General features: G+C 39.8%; 1 protein-coding gene and 1 long non-coding RNA gene across 15 annotated transcripts in view; one reads left to right on the top strand and one right to left on the bottom strand.

The window, feature by feature from the left end:
• The window catches only part of LOC101411702 (zinc finger protein 596-like), a 114,784-nt gene extending 104,054 nt beyond the window's left edge, over positions 1-10,730 (bottom strand). For 13 of the 14 annotated variants that reach the window (XM_058307724.2, XM_058307712.2, XM_058307723.2 and 10 more), the window contains exons 1-2: positions 9,831-10,514; positions 8,013-8,053 (exon numbers count right to left, since the gene is read on the bottom strand). The gene's annotated coding sequence lies outside the window, so the exon portion shown is untranslated. Of the gene's footprint in view, positions 1-8,012; positions 8,054-9,830 lie in introns of all 14 variants that reach the window. The other variant, XM_058307713.2, reaches the window with a different exon arrangement.
• LOC101413885 (uncharacterized) overlaps positions 10,708-24,888 on the top strand; it is a 31,380-nt gene continuing 17,199 nt past the window's right edge. The window contains exon 1 of the long non-coding RNA XR_011650192.1: positions 10,708-11,048. This is a non-coding gene — a long non-coding RNA (uncharacterized lncRNA). The remainder of the gene's footprint in view (positions 11,049-24,888) is intronic.

Here is a 24,888-nt window from a genome sequence, read left to right as displayed (position 1 = left end):
AACACTATCTTCATTGTAAAAAAAAAAACTATTAGGAATGTTCACCTGAATCTTAGATATTTCCTCTATTTTTTCCATTTATAAATGAATTATTTTTTGTTTTTCTATTAATTCCTACATCTCCACCCAATAGTGTTTAATTTTATTTCTTTTGACTTTTAATCATTTATTTTAATTTACGTACGTATTTTACACAATAAATACAAGACCAAATAATAATCTCAGGAATATTGGTTCAAATTTGTGACTCTAGTAAATTTACATAATGTATTCAACTATTATTATTTTCATAATGTACTTTATTATTTGTGCCAATGTTATTTATAAGAGTTTTCCCCCTTAATTTTCAGTGCATAGATTATATTTTCCATGTTTCTCATTATTTTCTGGTTTTATTTCCTCTTGAATAGGGAATATTGGTAACCCCTTTCATATTTTTGAGGTTTTCCAACATCCTATTATATAAAACATTTGTATGGTGGGTCCATACGCTCTTAAAAGATAGTTTGTTTTTTCAGGGTATGGTACTTTCATATATGCTTTGTTGAATAACTGGAAATTAGTCTATTTTGAGAAAATAGGATTTTTCTTATCAAAACAATAAGTAATGAAAGTCTGTGAGATGATACATAAGTTATATAGGCCTGAGTCCCTCATTTGAAGCCCCAGGTCAGCAAACCAAAGCTTAACTAAGTCCCTGTTTCTGTAACTGCTCTTATCCCACAATCTGAGGCCTGAGAGCAAGCAATCATAACTAAACAGCTCACTTTTTCTTCTGTAACTTAGCTCCTCTAAGACTAGGCCAAATAAGGAAAACTATCCTGTGTCAAGCAATAAGATTATTTTCTTTAACACTACCCTGTTCTATTTACAGAAGTATTTTTGCTCTCCCTATTCTAAGCTCCCTTCCCTTTTAGGATTGTATGTTGTCTGACCCACGAAATGCTTAAAAAATCTACGTGTTCCATAAAATTAGTTTTTTGATATTTTTGTGTGGGTTTTTTTTTGGCAGTTTTGGCTAAGAGGAGAGGATCCAAAGGAGACAATAAGAAAGAAAAGATGCCATTTTGTACAGTTTGTACAGACCAGTTTCATGTCTGCTACTGATTTCTTTGTCCTGTACACAAGATAAGAAGTGAAATGATAAAGATGGGATCCTCATGCTTATCTAAAATTTGATTCTCTGCACTCTGGGTTGTTGCTTAAGAGTTACCTCCTGAAGGTGTCCTTGTTGTTCAAATGTGGCATCTCTCTAAGCCAAACTCAGTATATGAACACACTGCCTACCCCACAACATGGAACATGACTCTTGGGGAAGCCTTCCTGGCACTGAGGGATTATTACTAAGCAACAATTAGCAATGCACCTGAAAAAAGACCTTGTCCTGAATGACACTGCAATGAATGACAGATACAGGCCATTATATATTTTGTCATAACTTGTAAAATTGTGCCCTACAGAGTATAAACTATACTTTAAATTATAATCCACAGTTAGTGGCAATGCTTTAATACATGTCCATAAATTAAAACAAATGTACCACACTTATGTAGGATGTTGTTAATGTGGGATATTGTGATGGGGGAGGGAGTGGAACATATGGGAATTCCCTATATTTTTATGTAATATAGATTTATATAATCTAAAGATTCTTTAAAAATTAAAAATTATGGGGCTGGAAGCTTTATCAGTCTAACAAAATGGCAAAATCTCACCAAAGATGGGGGAAGCTGCTGTGGCTCAATCACTTGGGCTTCCGTCTACCATATGGGAGGCCCTGGGTTCACATCCTGGGGCCTCCTTGTGAAGGCAGGCTCACCTGTATGCTGCAAAGAACTGCCCAGCCCGCAAGACCACTGGCCTGCAAGCCCTGCAGAGGGCCAATTCAGCAAGGTGACCAACAAAAAGGGAAACAAGCAAAAGTGCAGAAGAGCGCACAATGAACGAAAACAGAGAGCAGGCAGCAAGCAAGCTGCAAGGGGGGTGGGAAGGGGAAATAAAAAATATAGACACAGAAGAATGCACAGTGAATGGACACAGAGAGCAGACAGCATGCAATTTTGCAAGGGGGGGGGGTGGATAAAAAAATGAGTTGGGAGGTCATCCCAGAGGTAACACTTATAAATAATTTTTTAAAAAATCTCACCAAAGACAATCTGGAATTTCTATGACCATTTTGGGCAATATCCAATTAGACAAAATACTTATCACTCTAGAAAGAGAGCTCCAAAATGAAACAGCTAAATGGAAGGCCTAATTTATTTACTACTCAGAATTTACTAAAATAATGCAAGAAAAAAGCTTCATTAAAGGACTCCAGGGAAGTGGACTTGGCCCAGTGGATAGGGCATCCGTCTATCACATGGGAGGTCCATGGTTCAAGCCCCGGGCCTCCGTGACCCGTGTGGAGGTGGCCGATGCACAGTGCTGATGCGCACAAGGAGTGCCCTGCCATGTAGGGGTGTCCCCCACGTAGGGGAGCCCTATGCCCAAGGAGTGCGCCCCATAAGGAGAGCCGCCCAGAGCAAAAGAAAGTGCAGTCTGCCCAAGAATGGCGCTGCACACACAGAGAGCTGGCACAGCAAGATGACATAACAAAAAGAAACACAGATTCCTGTGCCGCTGACAACAGAAGCGGACAAAAAGAAGAACACGCAGCAAAATGGACACAGAGAACAGACAACTGGGGTGGGGCAGGGGGAGAAGAGGAGATAAATAATTTTAAAAAAATAAATAAATCTTTAAAAAAATAAAGGACTCCAAAAGACAAATGAGAAAGTATAAGCTCAGAGGGTATCTATAATTTTTTTATTTCTATGTTTTTGTGTCTGACAAATAGCTAAATTAGTTTTAACTGAAACTATAAGCTCTCCACTTGTGTCTGTATATTTGATGTATGACATTTTCTTACCTCTGAATGTTATTACCAAAGTTAACTTGGAAAATTCCTTTAAAGAGCTCTAGTCAAGTTGGCTTAAAGATAAACAAGCACATATTTAAATTAGTATGGCTATAGTTCCAGAAATTAAGAAAAACAAACTTCTAATAGTTCCAGTGAAAACAGAGAATGCATAGAAATCCAAATTTCTTTTAAAAATTAAATTTCACATAATTCAGGTAAAGCCTGGGCAAAAAGAATTGATTGAATAAAAATAAAAATAAAAAATAACCATGTCTTTGACAACATCAATCCTAAGTAAAATATAAGCCTACAATTTTATTCTAGTTTGGTGTGTCCTTCCTAATTTTATGCAGAGTTCTAATAAAATAATATAGCATATTATCTAGTAGATCCTTAAGATGATCAAAAAATGGCAACTGTTTTGATAACAAATATGTAAGGTATGCAGGATGTGTCTTAAGGCAATGGAAAATAGTTTTGTCTACAAGTAAAATGAGAGGTTTTTACAGAATGATAAAAAGGAATATGCAGGACAATCTGAATATAGAAAATTGTAGGTTTTCAGAAAAGGAATTTTATCCATCATTGTCACTGGTGGTTAAGATTTGATAGGTTTATAAGATATTTAAGAGTTTTCTTTGACAGCATCTTCATGCAAAACTAGTATCTGATTTTCTTTCCTTTACAATGACAAAGTATCCTTGGATTATTGGTCTACTCTTAGTAAGAATTAATAAAAGATTTTTCTAATTTAAAACATCTCGGTAAACTGCTTAGAGGGAAAGACTATCTTTTCAGAAAAATCTCCTGGGCTTTATATCCTTTTTATAAACATCATTTAATTGCTTTAGAAAATGTCTTCTTAATTTACAAATAAAGTACTTTTTTACTACCATGCTATTGCCCCTCTTTATTTTTAAAATATTTCATTGCCACTTTTATTAAGTAAGGAACTAAACATTGTTTCACAGTTTCCCATGGTCCTATTTATTAAAATGCTAAAACTAGACAACTTCTGAGTTTCCCTCCAAAAATTGAACCATATATAATATCTTCTTGACCTCAAACTGTCATTGGGATTTCCAAGAGGGTCTTTGGAAAATCACAAAGGATTTTTCTCTTTCACCTTGTAAAAAGAGAAGTGATAAACTAGTTAGTTTTATTTGAATCTCTGGACTGATAATGTGATAGCCAGGTCCTGAGCCTCAACAGACTCCAGCACCTACAATCTGATTTATTGGACTTACCACACTCAGCTAAGATGGAGTTGAAGAAGGACAATCACCACACCATGGAGCCTAGAGTGATTACAACTGAAAATGGGAGGATGGCAGCCAGCATCCATGTGGAATCTGAGCCTCCTCTTGACATAGAGGTGCAATGGACACAACCAATCCAATGTCCACATAGAAGAGGTGGCATTGGATTGGGAAAAGTGGACATGGTGGACGATGGGTATGGGGAAGGGCAGGAAGAGATGAGAGGTGGGGGCGTATTTGGGACGTGGAGCTGCCCTGGATGGCGCCTCGGGGGTGATCACCGGACATCATGGATCCTCACAGGGCCCACTGGATGGAATGGAGGAGAGTATGGGCCATGATGTGGACCATTGTCTATGAGGTGCAGAGGTGCCCAAAGATGTACTTACCAAATCCAATGGATGTGTCATGATGATGGGAACGAGTGGTGTTGGGGGGGGAGAGGGGGGGTGGGGGGGTGGGGTTGAATGGGAGCTCACATATATATTTTTAATGTAATATTATTACAAAGTCAATAAAAAAAAAAAAAAGGAAAAAAAAAAAAACTAGTTAGTTTTATTTGATATGTTATCGGTTGCATAGGAAGTATTAAATTTAAAATGATTTTGTAACTTTCTGTTGGCTAAATTATAGGATAAGATGTTATTAATATAAATATTTGGAAATTATATAAAGCTCTTAGAGATTGTCAATATACTCAGCATCTATGACTTGTCCAAGTACTAAGACTAATATTAGACAGCAATATTATTGGTCATAATTTCAGTTGTTCTTAAAATAATGTTTTGTGGTCAATTATCTGATTTTTCACTTTTGTAAATGAGCAATAAGTTAACCATGGATATTTTAAGTTCTGTCATCTACAGTTAGTTTTTATTCTTTTGCTACCCATCAGTGCACTTCATCTTCAACTTAAGGGGTGTCTCAGAGATCTATGTGAAAGACCATGCCAAGTTTTCTGATCCATCAGCTTTAATGACATCCCTTAAATAACTATGACAGCATACCACTCTACTGAGTCAAGATCTCCAGAATTTCATTGAAGACTCTGATAAATTCTTGAGATTGATAACAGAAGATCTAATGAAACACAGATTAATTACTTAGGGCTAAATGAACTGATAAAGAATGATCATAGTTTTCTTTGGATTATTACTAATATTTTATCATTCTATTTTCTAGATACAAGGTACTCTTACTGAATTAAGCCATTTATAATTTGAAAAACATTCATCTTTATCAACTTGTCTGACCCCTTCAGAATTTGAAAACTGTTACTGAATGTTCTTAAATTTATGGTACTATATTTATTTTCATAGATTCAACCAGGATCTATTCTCCTTATTAACAAAAAATAATTGGAGTAAATACTAATATAACCAAGTTTTAGGGATCTTAACTGAAGAACACAGAGGCAACTCCAAATCTATTGCATATTATAGCCTCCACCTTGATGCACCTGTGTGTTCTTATCTAAATTGTGTTAAAGAGTCAGCAGAAACTGACAAACTAATTATAGCCTCAGCAAACTTAACTCTGAGCAGGCTTAACATTTTTCCTCCAGAAAACTGAATTCTTAATGTGATCCTTCTACTTCACCTCTTAACCTTCACCTAAAATGCTGGAATGTTATTGACCCTGCTGTTTTTATCCAATGAGGGGATATCCCATGGCTGTAATCTAGTAACTTCAAAATTAATGACTCTATACATGTCCTCATGATCCACCCAGATGTCATTCTATTTGTTAGTGCTTCTTACACAAGAACTATTAATGGTACATTCCAGACAGGTTATACTGCATACAGATTGAATAAGGTAGCCATCCATATTTTCCTTCCACCAAAAAAGATGAACTCTGTGTTCTTACCCAACCCTGCTTTCTATCAGAAGGACATTCTGTTAACATCTAGAGCAGGGGCTCTTTTTTCCATTGTCCACTTTGCCAGTCAGGTGAAAACCATGGATCCATTCTCAGAAGGTAGTGGCAGATATGACAATCAACATCAGCATGTATTTAAATTAAAATTTTCAATTCAAGCTCACAGACCCCTGAAATCTTTCCCCTGGCTAAGAACCCCTGATCTATAGTGATTTTAGCATGCTATGAAAGCAAAGAGGGTTCCTTATTTCTTCTGGTATGCCACTTGAAAATTGAGGACCAGTAAATTATCTCCTTCTACCAATTTACTCCCACCTACTATTGCCATCATTAAGATAAAAGCTTACACAAAAAGGACTGCGCCTGAAATTTTAGAAAAGGTACTTGCATATTTTCACACAAAAACAGCCACTAATAAAACAGTTGTAATTATAAACCTTAACCAATCCTGTCTAAATTAACTAAAGAACCTAGCCTTTCCTGGCCCAAAATTTTACCTTTGGTCCTCTGTTTATTCACAGCATTCCTTCCAGGAAACTCAGATTCTCCCCATATGAAATTGTTCCTAGCAGACTTATCTCTGAGAATAAATTAAGAAATGATTGCTTATTGTCACATCATGGCATGACCCAATTTGCAAATACTTAATGCCTTATGCCAAAGATCATATTCAACAAGTAAAGGACACCTTTCTTGCCCCATATGACTCCATTAACCGATAATGGGTCTACTAGAAACGACACAGAAAAAAGACAGTCCTAAATCCTCATTAAAAGGAACCCTGCCACATACTCCTAACTTCTAATAATGCAACTTAATTACAGGGTACTGATCCATGGGTCCATATTACTCAACTAAAAAAATTTCCATCAGACTCCTGGACAAATTATGAAGACTTAAAAATCATACAAGGCAAGAAGGGAAGTAGAAAATGTCACAAAGTAGACTAGTTAATCCCAAGGTGACAGATCAAGGCCTAACGAACAATTCCTCACATAAACTCTACCCTACTAATAATTACAAAGCATAAAATCTTTATATTTCCCTATGCTTTGTCTCTGTACTAGCCTGGAAGACAATGCCATTGTCTGCTTCTCCAAGGACATTTCAAAGGAAGGTAACCTTACAGGCTGTTGGAATTGTCAACATAAATCCTGATCTATGTACATTGCAAGGGACACCATAGTTCTACCCAAAACAAATTTATTTCTTATCACAAATGCTTTAGTCTCTTTGGGTCAGACAGCACCATATATTTTATATCAAGTATGAATACTAGACCCAAGGTCTTCTTTACTCTGCTTTAAGCTTTCTTGGATCTATAACATTGTAACAAAAAATTGAGTTAACAAAAGTTTATGATTACTGAAAAAGTATAGATGCTTTTTTCCTTATTTTATCAATATATTATAGAATAACCCAAAGCTAGTACCTGAAATTATTGAAACTGGCTAGGTCAACCTCACCCTACTTTACGGTTGTTGCAAACTAGGCTCACCCTTGTGTATACTTACTATTGTGATGGTTATTCCAATCTGACTTTATCTTTGTTTATGGTTATTTCAAAATTATTCTCACCCTTGTGTATACTTACTGTTGTGGTGTTTATTCCAGAGTAACCTTACATACATTTAGCTTTTGTATATTTACTATTGAGATTGTAACCACTCTACCTTTCCCTGTTTGAATCCATAAAAACCCTGAAATCTGCACGACCAAAGAGGTAGATTTTTGGACCACTGCTAGACCAATGATCTCTTTCTTATCCTAGGAAAAAAATTTTCTCACTTGGAACCACAAAATCTCAGGAATTGGTTTTTAAAGTGTATCGGAAGGAAAGAACCTGTTTTTTTCTCAGTATCAATCACACTATAGATATAACTGGTTAAGAGAATTATAAAGATATCATAGAAGAGTTTAGAAAAAAACTTACTATAATAGTTCACATGCCTACACAAACGACAAATTACCTTAACATTGCATGTCCACTATCAGGTTTAAGGTACTGAATCTGCAAAAGAGTCAGAACACAAATTTTGGTCAGCGCTTCACTTGAACTCTCAATACCACAGACCCTTGGATACTAAGGACAAATGATAGTATTCCTAGTAATGAATATATGAACAACATCACCTTGACTTAATTATATTGCTTTGTCAGGCAATATTTTTATTGTGGAAATTTTATCAGATATTTGCCTGGGCAGTAAATTATGTTAATAGCTGATAAATATCTGGGCAATGTGCACTTGGTGTCCTCACAATCCCTTAGGAATTTATAATAAAACTGAAGCTTCTCACTGGATTACTCCTCTCAATCTACATTCTTAGGCAAAACAGAATTTACCCAGGGATTTAATGATTCTGGGTTTGCCTCTTTTGGCAGATTGCTGCTACCTTGGCTTGGGGTTAACATAAATGAAAACAGGATTAGGTATTTCTCAATCACAATAGGAGAAATTACTAAATCTACTACTAGAGCTATAGCTGCACAGCAAGTCATTAGATTTATTAAACTTATTTTAGACAACAGAATTGCCAGACTTGTTACTTATTAGCTGAAACAAGGAGGAATTTTTGCCATTGCCAACATCACCTGTTGTACCTGGTTACACACTTCTGGGAAAGTTGAGGCACAACTGCATGAAGTAAATAGACCACCATTTAAACAGGTAAGGCCTTCCTTAAGGCCCTGATTTGATCACATTGGTTTCAGTTAGGTCAAATCATGGGTTCTTAGCTTAGGAGTATACTATGATGTAGGCAGTTGGGCTTTTTATCACTCTAGTACTCATTATAGTCTCCCTAGTATACTGTTTTCTCTCAAGGGTTTTGAAAGTGTGTCCCCAACCACTTGTGATTTCTTTATGTCTGGGATATTGTAAAAATGATGATTGTGGAAAAACTGGCATTACAACCATCTATGAGCCCAACATGAAAACAACCTGAAAGTACTACTCCAAGACCTTAGGCAGTACTGAAAATGGGCTCAAAATCTTACATTTTGATCACAGCTCTCAATGGCTGAGAGCCAAATCAAACTGGGGGAAATTGTTAAATAAATTATGTAGGCCCTGGTTGGAGTCTTTCATGCTAAGCCCTACTCAGCAAACTGAAGCTTAACTTAGTTTCTCTTTTAAATGGTCCTTTCCCCAGAACCTAAAAACGTAACAACCTGCCATAACTTGCCAAAGTTATTTCCTCTCCTCCTTCTCCAGGAATCTCGATCTGTCCTATTACTTTTTGTGCAGATATCTGTCCCTAGCTCCTATGATTTGTTTAAATTTTCTTCCTCATTCACTGCTCCATTTTCCTTACAATTTTCATTTCTGGGACTCTCCATTTTCTTTTTGTGAGGCTTTTCTGCCAAAAGTTTCTTCCCTACTAGATTATCCTGCCTCTGAGAGTCAAACAGGGCAATTCCAGAAAGATAGGGACCCCAAAATGTCCATTCTTCATATAATGAATTCCAACAGCAACTGGACTGAGTGCACCACTCAGTCACAGCCATCCTGCTGCGATTTTACTCCCCACCCGCTAAAATGAGGCCCTTCTGTTTTCAGCATTCCTCAGCAGCTTGTTTTCAGCACTGGGTCTCCGTGGCCTTCTGTCTCTGTACCTGGATAAGCGTGGGGTTCTAACTCACTGCTGTTAGTTCCTCTAAAACCTGTTTCCCTGGTGAGAGCGATCCAGGCTGCTCGCCGCCTCTGGGGAACTCCCAAGCTTTGAACGGAACCCGTTAGGAGGGAAGGGAAGAGGACCTGTAGGTCCTGGATGGAAGTTTCCTACCTGATATTTCCCCTCTTTCGTCAGTTCGGAAACTGTGGAGTCCTTCTCCAATCTCTATCATTCTCCAGAGTATCAGCCGAGGTTTTTTTAGGGTACGGCTTCCGTCGCTGTGTTGATGACGTCACACCTCCACCATTGAAGTTTTTAAAGAGATACCAGCGATTAAGCCCTCAAGCTCATACTGGGGAAGCAGGAGTGGAACCACTTGAGCTACATCAACTCGCTCACTGATTTCTGTTCTCACTTTATCTCAAATTCAAAACATGAAATAATAGACAAAAGGCTTAACCAATTTATGGAAGCATTCGTCTAAAAAATTGTGTCCAGTCACGCTTATTTAATCCTAAAAACAAACTCAATTATTTCTCCAGTGTTAAGAAAGGTACGAAAATGACTCCCCCTTCTCCCGCAGGCTCCTGCCCTGCGTGCGGGGCAGGCGGGGCGAGGAGGCGGGACAGGTCCGGGCTGCAATAATCTCCGCCGCCGCCACCGCCGCCGCCGCCGCTTCCTGGGCTGAGTCCTCCCGCAGCCCCGGCGGCGCCAGGTGCCTTCACGGAGGCCCGTGCTCAGTCCGCCGCCTTAGCTGTCCGGGGCTTCTCGTCCCGCCGTGGGGATGGCGCCGCGCTCCGACCAGGAGGAGGCTCAGAAGCTGCTCGAGCAGCCCCAGCTCCTTCCATCCAAGCTGCGGAGGGAGGAGGACGAGCGCCCTGCAGACCGCGAGGCCAGGGGTCGCTGAGGTCGCGCCCTCGGCTGGGCCCTGCAACAGCGACCCTCCCGTCCCTCGGGGCTGTCCCGCCCGCCCCGGCTCGGCTGGAGGGAGGGCGGGCGCTGGGCCCCCAGACCCACTCTCCCCTCCGGAGGCGGCGGGAGGCCAGGTCCGCGGGCGCCGTCCCTGGTTCCAGCCTCCCCTGCTCCCGGCTCAGGGCAGAGCCGGCGCCCGCGGCTCGGTGCTGGGGCTTGCTCTAAGCTCGGGCTCTCCTGGGCCGCGGTCCAAGCCCGGGTGGACGGAACACGGCCCGGCAGTGCTCAGGGTTCAAGGGTGGTTCTCTTCCCATCTGATCACGTAGCTCCGCCGTGGGGCCGCCCTTAGATCTGGTGCCCTGCCTGGCCCTGCCCTGTGACCCTGTCCTTCCTCCGGGTGCTCAGCAAGCTTTCCAGATGGAGCCCTACCGCCTGCCCACCTGTCAGCTTCCTGAAAGAGGATGGTGGTCTTTTTTGGTGAGTGTTATTTAATAAAATAGTTGGTGAAGGGTCATCGTTATTAGTAGTAGTAGTAAGAGTAGTGATATTGTTCTTATTTTGAATATTAGCCAGAATGAAAAGGAATTCCATTTCTTGGGCCTTTTGGACAGTGAGTGGGCTAATGATGCTACTGACGATTTTAATAATTAGATAGTTTCTGACCAGCTAGCCGGAAGGAGAATATGTAGACACTAGGTTGTGTGCTTCATAATTGTTGAGGGTTCTTTTATAGGCCCAGAGATGGAAAAGACCTAATTTCAGTTTGTTCTGCCACAGCCTTTGAAATAAACTAATTTTACATCTTTCAACTACAATCCCAGGTTATAAATAAGCAGTGGTGTTATAGTCATTATAATGTGCTAGTATCAACTCTATCCATTATAACATATTTATAATTGATCTTTTTTTGTAAAGATTTATTTTTTATTTATTTCTCTCCCTTCTTCCCCCGCCCCCCCCCCCCCCCCACCAGTTGTCTGCTCTCTGTGTCCATTCACTGTGTTCTTCTGTGACTGCTTCTATCCTTATCAGCGGCATGGGAATCTGTGTTTCTTTCTGTTGCCTCATCTTGTTGTGCCAGCTCTCGGTATGTGTGGAGCCATTCTTGGGCAGGCTGCACTTTCCTTCCCGCTGGGCAGCTCTCCTTACAGGGCACACTCCTTGCGCGTGGGGGACACCCCTGTGTGGCAGGGCACTCCTTGCATGCATCAGCATTGTGAATGGGCCAGCTCCACACTGGTCAAGGAGGCCTAGGGTTTGAACCATGGACCTCCCATGTGGTAGGTGGACGCCCTATCCATTGGGCCAAGTCCCCTTCCCTATAACTGACCTTGTTAAATGCTCACATACATTAATATCATCTTCCCCTTCTTAAACAGCATTGTCTCCTACCAACCTGTACTTTACAATCTTACTCCATAAGCTTACTAATCATATTTAATCCATATCAGTGAGAAAATACAATATTCATCCTTTTGTTTCTGTCTTATTTCACTCAACATAATATCATTGGTTCATCCTTGTTATCACATGCATCCAAATTTCATTTCTTTTTACATCTGAATATTATTCCACAGTATGTGTATACCACATTTTGTTTATCTACTCATCAGTTGATTGGCATTTAATCTGTTTCCATTTTTAGCAATTGTCAGTAATACCAATATGAACATGGGTGTGCAAATATCTGTTATCCTTGTTTTCAGTCCTTCTGTATATATTCCTTGTAGTAGAATTGCTGGATCATAGGGAAGTTCTATATTTAGCTTCCTGAGGGACCATCAAATCATCCTCCACAGAGGCAAAACCGTTTACAAAAATCCCCATTAACAGTGAAGGAGTGTTTAAACTTCTCCACATCCTTTCCAGCACCCATAGTTCTCTGTTTTTATTTTTTAATTGCCATTCTGTAAAGCATGAAATGTTATCTCATTGTGGTTTTGATAGGAATTTCCCTAATAGCTAGTAATGCTGAGTATCTTTTCATAAGATATTTTGGTCATTTGTATTTCCTCTTTGAAAAAATGTCAAGTCTTTTACCCATTTTTAAATTGGGTTATTTTTCTGTCTTTGAGTTAGTGATCTCTTTATATAACATGGAATAATATCCTTGTTAGATGTGTGGTTACTGAAAATTTTCTCCCTTTGAATAGTCTGCATTTTCACATTCTTAAAAAATTGTTTGAAACACAAAAATGTTTCATTTTGAGGAAGTCCTAAGTTTTACTTATCTATTTTTTCTTTCATTTCTTCTGTTCTGGGTGTAAGGGCCAAAAAACCACCACCTACCTCAAGATCTTAAAGTTGTTTCCCTACATTTTCTTCTAGGAGTGTTATGGTTCTAGGTTTTTACATTTAGGTCTTGACCAATTTTGAGTTAAGTCAATGGTATGTGATATAGGGATCCTTTTCTTTCTTTGAGACATGGGTATCCAGTTTTCCCAGCACCACTTGTTGAATCTGCTGTTTCAACACAGCTGTGTTGTTTTTATAGGCTTGTCAAAAATCACTTGACCAAAGATCTGAGGGTCTGTTTTGAACTCTTGATTCAATCCCATCAGTCTATCTTTATACCAGTATAGGCTGTTTATTACCACTTTATGTAAATAATATGCCTTAAAGTCAGGAAATAAGAATCCTTCAACTACATTCTTCTTTTTTAAGATAGGTTTGGCTATTCAGGGGCCCATTTGCTTCAAGATAAATTTGATAATTGGCTTTTCCAATTTTACAAAGATGGCTGTTTGAATTTGTATCAGGATTGCATTAAATCTGTAGATCATTTTGGGTAAAATTGACATCTTAGTGATCTTTAGTCTTCTAACAAATATAAAATGTCCTTCAATTTGTTGAGTTCTTCCTTGGTTTTTCTTAACAATGTTTTGTATTTCTCTAAATAAAGTCCCTTTATGTCCTCGGTTGTTTATTCCTAAATATTTGATTATTTTAGTCAATATTGTAAATGGAATTTTTTTCCTAAATTCCTCCTCAGTTTGCTCATTAGTAGTATATAGAAACTCCATTGATTTTTTTTGTATTTTTTTATCCCCCCCGTCCCACCATGGCTTTTTGCTTGCTGTCTGCTTTCTGTGTCCATTTGTTGTGCATTCTTCTGTCTCTATTTATTTATTTATTTATTCCCCCCCTTGCAGCTTGCTTCTTGTCTGCTCTCTGTGTCCATTAGCTGCGTGCTCTTCTGTGTGTTTTTGCTTGTCTCCCTTTTTTTTGTTGCATCACCTTGCTGAGTCAGCTCTCTGGGGAGCTTGCGGGCCTGGCAGCACTCTGCGGCATCCAGGCCAATGGCTCTCCACAAAGTGCAAGTGAGCCTGCCTTCACAAGGAGGCCCCAGAATGCGAATCCAGGGCCTCTCATATGGTAGACTGGAGCCCAACTGATTGAGTCACAGCTGCTTCCCTCTATTGATTTTTTGCATGTTAGTCTTGTATTCTGCCACTTTGTTGAACTTGTCTATTAGTTCTAATAGTTTTGCTATGGATTTTATTAGTAATTTCTAAGATAGGATCATATCATCAGGGAATAGTGAAAGTTTTACTTCTTCCTTTCCTGTTTGTGTGCCTTTCTATATCTTTTATTTGGCTAATTGCTCTAGCTAGAATATCTAGCACAATATTGAATAAAAGCAGAAATAGTGGGCATCCTTGTTTTTTTACCTATCTCACTAAGAAAAATGGTCAGATGGTCTTTCACTATTCAGTACAATGTTAGTCACAGGTTTTTCATTTGTGACCTTTATCACATTGAGAAAGTTTTCTTGTATTGCTATGTTTCAGGGAGTTTTTGTCAAGAAGGAATGTTATATTTTGTTAAATGCCTTTTCTGGATCATTTGTGATAAGGAAGTGATTTTTTTCCTTCAATTTATTAATGTAGTATATTACACTGATTTCTTTATTTTGAACTATCCTTGCATAACTGTTATAAAACCAATATGATCAGGGAGTGGATGTTGCTCAAATGGTTGAGAAACTGCTTCCCACATGGGAGGTCCTATGTTCACTTCCTGGTGCCTCCTAAAAACAAAAACAAGAAGCAAGCAAACAAAAAAACTAACTCAGGGGAACCAATGTGGCTTAGTGCTTGAGCACTGGCTTCCCTCATGAGGTCCTGGTTTCAATCCCAATCACCAGTGCCTCAAGCCAAAAAACATGATAATGATGTATAATTATAATGTGCTTTTGAATTTGGTTAGGAAGTATTTTGTTGAAGATTTTTGCATCTAGATTAATTCCCAATATTGGTCTATAATTTTCTGCTTTTCATAATATTTCCATTTGGCTTTAGTGTTAAGGTGATGTTGGCTTCAGAGTCTGAATTTTGTAGCATTCCTTCCTTTTCAATTTTTTGAAAGAGGTTTCAGCAAGATTGGTATTAGAGCATCTTTGAATGATTGGTAGAATTTACTCTGAAGCCATCTGGTCTTAAGTCTTTCATTTTGGGGAAGTTTCTGATTACTGTTTCATTTATTTTAAATTGTGGGTAGCTTGTTGAGGTCTTCCATTTCTTCTAGGGTCAGTGTGGGCTGTTGATCGTTTTCTACAATTCACCCATTCATGAATATTATCAAGTTTGTTGGCATACTATTCTTTTAATATTTTAATTTCTGCTGGCTCAGTGTTAATGTCCCCTATCTCATTTCTGATTTTGTTTATTTGCATGCTTTCCCTTTTTTTTGTTGTTGTTTAAACCAGCTAAGGGTTTTTCAATTTTGTTAGTCTTCTCAAAGAACCAACTTTTCGTTCTGTTGATTTTTCTCTTTTGTCTATTTTTATTATCCATGAGTCCAATTAGAGTAGAGAGCCAATTGCAAAACTCCCAGAACCACCTCAGACACCCCATGTTTAAGATACTGTTTCCCAAGAGGCATTCCTGATACCAAGCTATGTTAGTCAGGGTTCCCTAGGGAAACAGAATCAACAAGAGATATCTGTCAGTAGTATGTGATTTTATAAGAATCTCTCACATGACTGTGGGGATGCACAAGTCCAGGTTCCACAGGCAGGCTGCAACCATGCACTCCAATGAAAGTCAAGTGAAGATCCTTGATGAGTTGTAGGAGATGGCTGTCCAAAGACTAGCTGGGAAATTCTCACTCAATGCTGGAATCACTTCTCCTTTTAAGACGTTCAACTGATTGGATAAAGAGTCACTTATTGCTGATGGCAATCTCCCTGACTGATGTAATTGTAATCACCTATCTATGATTTACCACTGCAGTAAAGTCAGTGGTGACTAAAGTCCATAAATGCCCTTGTATTACATTTAGCCCAGTACCTGCTTCACCAAACAGCTGGGCATAATTACCTGACTGAGTTGACACAATAGCCTAACCATCACATCCATTTTATTTATTCCTGCTCTAATCTTTATTTCTTTTCTTTTGTTTGCTTTTGGGATGGTTTGCAGCTCTTTTTCTAGTTCCTCCAGATGCTCATCCTCCAGATGTCTTTGATTTTAGCTCTTCTTCTTTTTTTAAAGTAAGCACTGAGGCCATAAATTTCCTTCTCAGCCCTGCCATGATTATTTTTAGCAGGTACAGGGTATTGAACCAAGAACTTCATACACTGAAGCTTATGCTCAACTGCTTGAGCTACATCTGCTCCATGGCCGTAAGTGTTCATATGTTGTGTCTTCGTTTTCATTCATCTTGAGATATTTACTGATTTTACTTGCAATTTCTTCTTTGAATTACTGATTACTTAAAAGTGTATTGTTTAATCTACATACATTTTTTCATATTCCCCTTTTCTATGTGTTATTAATTTCCAACATAATACCATTATGACCACAGTGCTTTCTTTAATTTCAATTTTTTAAAATTTATTGATATCTGACTTATGTCCCCACAAAAGTTCTACCCTAAAGAAAGGTCAATGAGAACTGAAAAATTATATCATGTCGTTTTGGGGTGTACTGTTCTATAAATGTATATTTGGCCTAATTCATTTGTCATATTATTCAAGCTTTGTTTCCTTATTTATCCTCTGACCAGATGTTCTATCCAATGCTTACAGTAGTGTGTTGAAGTCTACAACATTTATTGTTGAGACATCAATTCCTCCCTCCAGTTTTGCCAGTATTTGCCTCATGTATTTTGGGGCACCTCAGTTAGGTGCATAAGTATTTATTATTTTTATTTCATCTTAGTGACTGGCCCCATTTATTAATATATAGTGTCCTTCATCCATTATAGCAGTTTTGCATCTAAAATATATTTTGTCTGATATTAGTATTACATTTCAGATCTTTTTGGATTACTGTTAGCATGGAATAGCTTTTTCAAACCTTTCCCTTCCAGCCTGATTGTGTCCTTGCATCTAAAGTGAGTCTCAGACACAACCAATCCAATGTCCACAGAGGAAATGTGAAATGGGTGTGGGAACGGTAGCCATGGGGGCTGCTGGGTGTGGGGAACGGGAGGAAGAGATGAGATGTGGAGGCGTTTTCGGGACGTGGAGTTGTCCTGGATAGTGCTTCACGGACAATTACGGGACACTGTAGATCCCCCCAGGGCCCACTGGATGGAACGTGAGAGAGTCTGGGCTATGATGTGGACCATTGACTATGGGGTGCAGTGATGCTCAGAGATGAACTTACCAGGTGCAATGGATGTATCACGATGATGGGAGAGAGTGTTGCTGTGGGGGGAGTGGGGGGCGGGGGCGGTGGGGTTGAATGGGACCTCATATATTTTTTTTAATGTAATTAAAAAATAATAATAATAAATAAATATTAAAAAAAATAAATAAAGTGAGTCTCAGACATCCAGAAAATGACATCAAGGTAGGCAGGCAGGGCCCAATTCTCACAGAAAGGAGCAAGAAAGGGTGGGAACCTGTCCAAGGGAGTTGCTTTGAATGTATATAGAGCCAGAAAGTTCTCTGCATCATCCAAGAGGGAAGTGGACAGCCATAAGTTGCTCAGTCTTATGGCTGGAAACAGCACCTGTATCCCTCCCTCAGGGCAAATTGCTTTGGTGGAGCCTCTGGCTCACTGCTGCCAACAGAGTAGAAGGGAGCAATCCCTGGGAGGAAAAGGGGTCTGACAGGAGTGATTTCTTTACAATGAATTTGGCCAGCTGAGTCCCTTTTGAGTCCTGACAGGGAGAGGGTAGGGTAGGGTGTAACTCTCAGTCACCCAGGGGGAGAGAGAAACTAGATTAGAGAAGGGCAGAGATGGATGCCTAATCAGAGATGGATGCCTAATCAACAGTTCTCTAGCAAACTGTTATAGAAGTCTATACCACCTGAAGGAAAGGAGATAGATAGAACCAGATAAGCTTGTTGAAGACTAGTTAACTTTTGGAGCCAATTTAGTTCAGTGGAGGAATTCTTGCCTCCTAGGTCTACTTAGAGAAGACATCCAGAGACTAATTCACTGGGTTATTGGTAACCAGCTGATACTTTATAACAGGAAACATATATGCATTATTATTTTGTTTTCTTTTAGGTTTTCTTGTATCTGTTATTTTTTGTTTTTTAAAGATTCCTTTTTTTTTTCTACCACTTATTGTACTTGCTAATACCCAATACATCAGCTGTAGATGCCGTGCTGCAGAATGATTGATTGATGAACACTGACAGCCTGAGAAGCTCCTTAGGGGCCTAGGAGTAAAGGCTTCTTTTCTTGGGTTGTTGTGTATATATCCTATTTGTTGTGTTTCCCCTGTCTTTATTTTTTTTTTTTTTATCTTATTTTTCTATCTACTTTATTTCTTCTCTTTCCTCCATTTTTCTAGCTTCTGGTTTTTGTTGTTCTTTCATTTCACCCTTATTGTTTGGCCTTCAATTTTTAAAATTTCTCATTTTTTTCTATCTTTTTTTCTTTTCCTCTCGTCTCCTCCTGCCAGCCTTTTAATTCATTCTATATATTTTTTCTCTATTTTCATTTTTGTTTCATTATTCTATTCCACTTTTTTATTCTCATTCCTTTGTACTTACGACTTTTTACTTGTGTTAATTATTTATTGTCCTAATCTTATATTGTTCCTCTTCTACTTTGTTGTTATTTTTTTCTCTTCCTTATCACTTCCCTTTTCTCTGATACTGCGGCGGCTTGCTCGGTCGGTAGAGGTGGGGTCTGGCTGCGGACGAGGTACGGTCCAGCTTTGGACGAGGGGTCGGTCCCGCTTGGGACGAGGGGTCAGTCCCACTTGGGACGAGGGGTCGGTCCGGCAGCAGACGAGGGGTCGGTCCCACTTGGGACGAGGGGTCGGTCCGGCAGCAGACGAGGGGTCGGTCTCACAGGGGTTGCACGGTTTGGCTGATGGGGTCGCCCGGCAAAGCCGGCGACGAAGGGGTCGCCCGGAGAAGCAGGCAACGAACTGGGGACAAGGGAGGCCAGGCCCTTGTCCGGGGCTCTCAGGACTGGAGGGCGCACGGCAGAAGAACTACCGCGGAGACAAGGTAAACACGCAAGTCCAACTTTATTGAGGGAGAGGCAACAGTTTTATAGGGGCTGGGGAAGGCTGATTGGTCAAAGCCATGCCCTGTTCTGATTGGTTGCCGGAGAAAGGTCAGTGGGCAGTACTGGATGGGGGAGGGGTGGTGATTAGGGATTGGCCGTTGCTGTTGCTGGGGGAAGTGGCAGGGTTTAGGGATTGGTGGCTGCTGTTGCTGGGGTAGAGGGCAGACTTGAGTTTCCCGCCCACGCCTGGCTGTTGCTGCTGTCGGGGGGAGGGAAAAGGGCAGACTGGATTTTTCCGCCCACGCCTGGCTGTTGCTGCTGTCGGGGGAGGGGAAAAGGGCAGACTGGAATTTTCCGCCCTGCGCCTGCGCAGGGAGAAAGAAGAAGAAGGGTGCCACCCCACAAGGCATCGTGTGGTGCCATCCGGGAGGAGGGGCGGCCGCGGAAGCATGGCTGCCGAGAAGGGGAGACCCGAGGGCACTCTGCGCCCATGCCGAGCTCCCTTCAGGGGTGGCGGTGAGTCCGACCAGCCACCCTATTATGGGGGCAGCGGCTTGGCCTCCCCTGCCAGGCCGGCAAACCACACTTCAGCCCGAGGGGTGACCGCATTTCCCCCTTCTTTTCAAATAAGGGCCAGGATGGCAGCAGCAACAAGTAGCCGAGGCCCAAGAGGCAGTAAGCAATGAGGGAAGCGGGGCTGAAGAGGGAGGTGAGTATGACGGGGATATAAATGTACAATTTGGGGGGCAGTATCTTGCCGTTGCAAGCAAGGGTGGTCAATGTCCAATTCTTGTTGATCTCGGCGGCTATAAGATCCATCTGCTGTTAAAAGTCCAGGGTGACAGCACGTTACAGGTAGTTGATCTCTTCTTGGCGGAGAAGAGCGGCAGAGGCAGACTGTGTGATGGTCTGGAGGATCGCAGCTGTGAGGACAAGTCACGTCAGGGCACCAGCAGCGGTGGTGGTGGCAGCGTCGGGAGTGGTGGAGACGTAGGCGAGGACAACAAGAAGGCCAAAGTCTCCACGGGCGCGTGAGAGGCCGATGTTAACGGGGCGGGCCGACATGGGGTGGCCCAATCTGCAACGTAATGGGGGTTCAAGCAAAAAAAGGAGGGGGGCGGGGGACGAGAAAGGACGCTTTGGATGGCTGAGAAGAGGAGTGAGGTCGAGACAGGAGGAAGCTCCGCAGAAGTATGGGGAGGCAAAAGCAGAAATGTTATTAGATGCTAGAAAGCAGGCTGTGGGCCGGGGAAAGCGGGTTGCAGGCCGTTTAGCGGGGCTGGAGCTGCTTGAGAGCGATGGCGGCATGGGGGGCTGCGGTTACAGAAGACTTGGGGCTGTTTCAAAGAGATCTTACACCGGTGAGTGTCTAGGAGACCGGCGAGAGCCCGAACTTGTGGGGCTTGCTTAGCAGATAGGATGTTACCCATTGCTAATGGCCTTTTGGAGCCGATAAGAAAAGGGGCCCTTACCTTGAAAGCGTGGCGATGGGAGCCGAGGTGCGCGGTGAGATGAGGGGTCGGAGCTGGTGGGAATCCGACGGTGGTCGCGGGCCAAGAGAAGGCCCCGACGAGGGGAGGGCAGAACGACGAGCAGTGGAGCAAGGCAAAGGGGAGCAAGCACAGAGGGGAGGAGGCAGAGGTGAAGGCAGGGGTGGAGGTGCTCAGGCACGCGCTCCTGAGTTTTATTGGCGCCTCTTAATCATAGCGGGTCAGTATAAGCCCCCGACATGGAAGGAGAAAGCCATCCAGCGATTCTCCCAGACCGCCGTGGGTCGTATGAGGTCACCAAGGTTCAGGAGCAGCAATGCAGAGCGAAAAGATAGGGGTGAGAAGAGAGGAGGGCGTAGGGCTGTGGGAGGGTTACTTCAGACGTGCAAGCGCACGCTCCCGAGAAATCCAAGGCTCCTCTTAATCATAGCGGGTCGGTATAAGCCCCCGACATGGAAGGAGAAAGCCATCCAGTGATTCTCCCAGACCGCCGTGGATCATATGAGGTAGCCAAGGCTCAGGTAGCAGCAATGTTGCACGAGAGAAGTCCCAAGGTGAGAAGGGGGGGGGGCGCCGCCAGGTTATGGAGTGAGGCTGTGGTGGGGTTGCTTAACCCCACGTTGGGCGCCAACTGCGGCGGCTTGCTCGGTCGGTAGAGGTGGGGTCTGGCTGCGGACGAGGGGTCGGTCCAGCTCTGGATGAGGGGTCGCTCCCCTGCCAGGCCAGCAAACCACACTTCAGCCCGAGGGGTGACCGCAATGGAAATCCCGATATTTTATATGTAAGATTTATGAATCTATCTTTAAATTTTTAATGTAGAAAAAATAAATATATATAAGGTGAGTCTCTTGGGGAGTGGGTGTAGCTCATTGGTTGAGCACCTGCTTCCCGTGTATGAGGTCCTTGTACAATCCCCAATACCTCCTAAAAACTAAAAACTAAAAAAATAAACAAATAGATGTCTCATATATTTTTTTTCCATTCTGCCATTCTATGTCATTTAATTGAGGAGTGTAATTCATTAACATTCAATGTCATTACTGTAAAGACATTACTTACCTTGCCCATTTTATCCCTTGGCTTTCTCTTTTTATATCTTACTATTTTCTGTTTTAACCCTTCAAGCTTTCCTTATTTGTTATATTCATTACTACACTCTTCTCATCTCCATGGTTTCTGATGGGACATCAGAAATTAGACTTATTGAGGCTCCCATGTAAGTAATACATTCATTTTTTTCTTACTCTCAGAAACCTCTCTTTATGTCTGGAATTTGACATTCTGAATACTATGTGTCTCAGGGTAAATCTATTAAATTTATTCTGTTTAAATTCTGGAATATTGATATTCATGTCTTTCATATGGTTTGGAAAATTTTCAATCATTTCCTTAAAAATTCTATCACTCCTCTTCTTGGATTTCTATAGAGTATATGTTTATATGTTTCCTGCTATGATAGAATTCCCTGAAACCCTGTTCAATTTTTTCATTCTTTTCTTTCTGTTCTTCTTTACTTTTCAGTTCAGATGCTCTGTCATCTAATTTATAAATTCTGTCCTCAACCAAATCTATTCTGTTCTTATATGCCTTTAATTTGTTTTTAATCTTATCTATTGTATCTCTCATTTCTGTAAGTTCTGTACTTTTCTTTACAGATTTTCAAATTGTTCTTTATATTCACACAGTGTCATCTTATTGTCTCTTACCTCAGTCATATTTTCCTTCAATTTCTTGAACTAAGGATATCTGTGTGAACATTAGTTGTCTTTACTCCTGTGTCTCATCTGGATTCTTGGTTTGTTCCTTTGCTTGGTCTTATCTTTCTGTTTCTTAGTATGTCTTATTATTATTTTTTTTTTTTTCTAGGCATCTGACTGTGGTGGTGGTTTACTTCTCTCATCAATTTCTTTCTCTTGCCTAGGGTTTTGTTTTTTGTTTTTGATTTTTTTAATAATTCAATGAGGTTTTAATGATCATATACCAGTGAATTCACTGCCACAAGCCAAATACAGAACTTTGCTGTCACTGAAAAAGCTGCTTCCTTAGGCCCCTTTGTAATAATATATGCCACCCTCTGCCAGTGGACCCAAACAGTATAGATAAGTTTGCATTTCCTACATTTTTCATATGAATGATATCAATCAATATGTACTTTATTGTGTCAGTATTATTTTCACTTGAAATAATGATTTTGAGTCTCATCCATGCTGTGTCATGTATCAGTAGTTCATTCTTTTTTATTTCTGAGGGGTCTTTTGTTGTGTGCATATACCACATTTTTTTATTCCCTGAAAGATATTTAGGTTGTTTTCATGTTTTCTTATTGTGAATAAAGATGTTATGAACAGTCGTCTTTGCATAGACATGTTTTCATTTCATACCTGTAGTGAAATGTTTGGTTATACAATAGGGTTATATTTAATTATTAAATTTGTTGTGTCATTTTATACTCCCAGCATAAGGGTGTGAGAGCTCAAGTTCCTCACATCCTCAATGATACTTTTATTCTCCATCTTTTTATTATCAGCGTCCTAATGTATGGTGAACTCACATTATGATTTTAATTTGCAATTTCTTTTTAATGAATGATGCTGAGCACCTTTTCACAGCCCCATTGACCATTCTTTTGTAAAGTATCTGTTCACATCTTTTGTCCATTATTAAATTGGGCACTTTTCTTATTTTTGAATTGTGTCTTTATATATATTTTGGATACAAGTCTTTTGGCATCTAAATTTATTGCAAGTATTTTGTATTTTGTTCAGTTCTATAGTTCATCTTTTGATTTCATTAATTTTGTCTTTTGAAGTGCAAAACATTTTAATTTTAATAAATTCTATTTTATCAAGTTTTTAAAAAATGATTTATGCCTCCTGTGTAATATCTGAAGACAATTTTCCTATCCAGCACTGCAAAAAGATTTTATCATTTGTTTTCTTCTAGATGTTTTATACTTCTAACTTTTTCATTTGGGGCTCTACTGTATTTCAAGTTGATCTTTGTGTGTAGGGTGAAGTAAAGGTTGATGTTCATATTTCCATATGGATATATATTTGTTTCAGTAGCATTATGAAATGATGTTCTTTTCACCAGTAAATAGCTTTCACATCTATGTTGAAAATCAATTTACCATACAGGTGTGAATCTATTTCTGAACTACTGATCTATAAGTCTACTCCTTCACCAAAATCATATTGTCTTTTTACTAATTTAGCTCTATAGTAAATCTTGAACTCAGGTCATATATGTCCTCCAAATTTGTTTTCCTTTTTAAAATTGTTTTAAACATTCTAGGTCATTTGTATTTCCATATAAGTTTTAGACTCACCTTAATCATCTTACCTGTTTCTACTAAAAATCTTGCCAGATTTTACATTGGGATTACACTGCATCTATAGATCAACTTGGAAGGAATTTATATTTGAACACTATTGAGGCTTCCAATCCATAAAATGATACACTTTCCCTTTTTTAGTCTTTATTTTCAGCAAAATTTTGTGGGGTTTTTTTGAAGACAGCTTGCATTTCTTTTAAAAATGCTGTACTATTTTATGTTTTTTGCAACAACAAATGAAAAGAGAAAAAATATTCAGATAAGCAAAAATTGAGTCTGTCACTTACAAGTTTACAGACCATTTCTCAGAACATCTAAGGAATGTACTTCAGGGAACAGAAACAAGATACTAAGAGGAAAGGTCTGAGATGAAATAAGAAATGATGAACAAAGTAAGTTTTAAATACGGAGGTAAATGCAAACAAATATTGAATGATAAAAATCATAATAATATATTAGAGAATTAAAAAATAAAAGCTAAACTATACAACAAGCATGGGAAGTTTTTATGAGCCAGGCCTGGAGGTGGAATGTATCAGTTCTCTGTCAGGTTGTAGCTAATTATAAGGAAGGCTTGAAAAGGTTGCTTAAGGCTGCACCCAAGAATAATTGAAAATGGATTTTCAATGAACAAGCAGCAGCCTCTGCTATAGTATATAAGCAAAGAGGAGAGTTATTTGTGTCCAGATCCTTGAATTATACCAAAGGAGAAAAAAGATATTTATTAACATTAGTCTTTGACACTTTTTATATACCTTAAAATCTCAGGGAGAAGGAAAAACCATAGAGGTATATATGATGTACAAAGGGAAAAATAGAATGAAATCAAGCACTCAAATTGAAGTAATTAAAAAGAAAAAAACAAGAGTGAGGCACATAGAGATCACAAAATGAAATGAGATAAATCCAAATATATTAGAAATTACAAAAATTATTATTATAATTATTTTAAATTTAAAATTTTAAAAGGAGGAGAGTTCCAAGCTGTGCTTTTTATATCCAGCTGTCTTATTTATAGGCAATATGTCTAAAATGTAATATAAAGGAAATATGAAAGCAAAAATAAAAAC

The sequence above is a fragment of the Dasypus novemcinctus genome, chromosome 12 (assembly GCF_030445035.2).
Source record: "Dasypus novemcinctus isolate mDasNov1 chromosome 12, mDasNov1.1.hap2, whole genome shotgun sequence".
Taxonomy (NCBI): Eukaryota; Metazoa; Chordata; class Mammalia; order Cingulata; family Dasypodidae; genus Dasypus; species Dasypus novemcinctus.
Note: the sequence above shows the minus strand (reverse complement) of the source record. Positions and strands in the feature narration are given on the sequence as shown.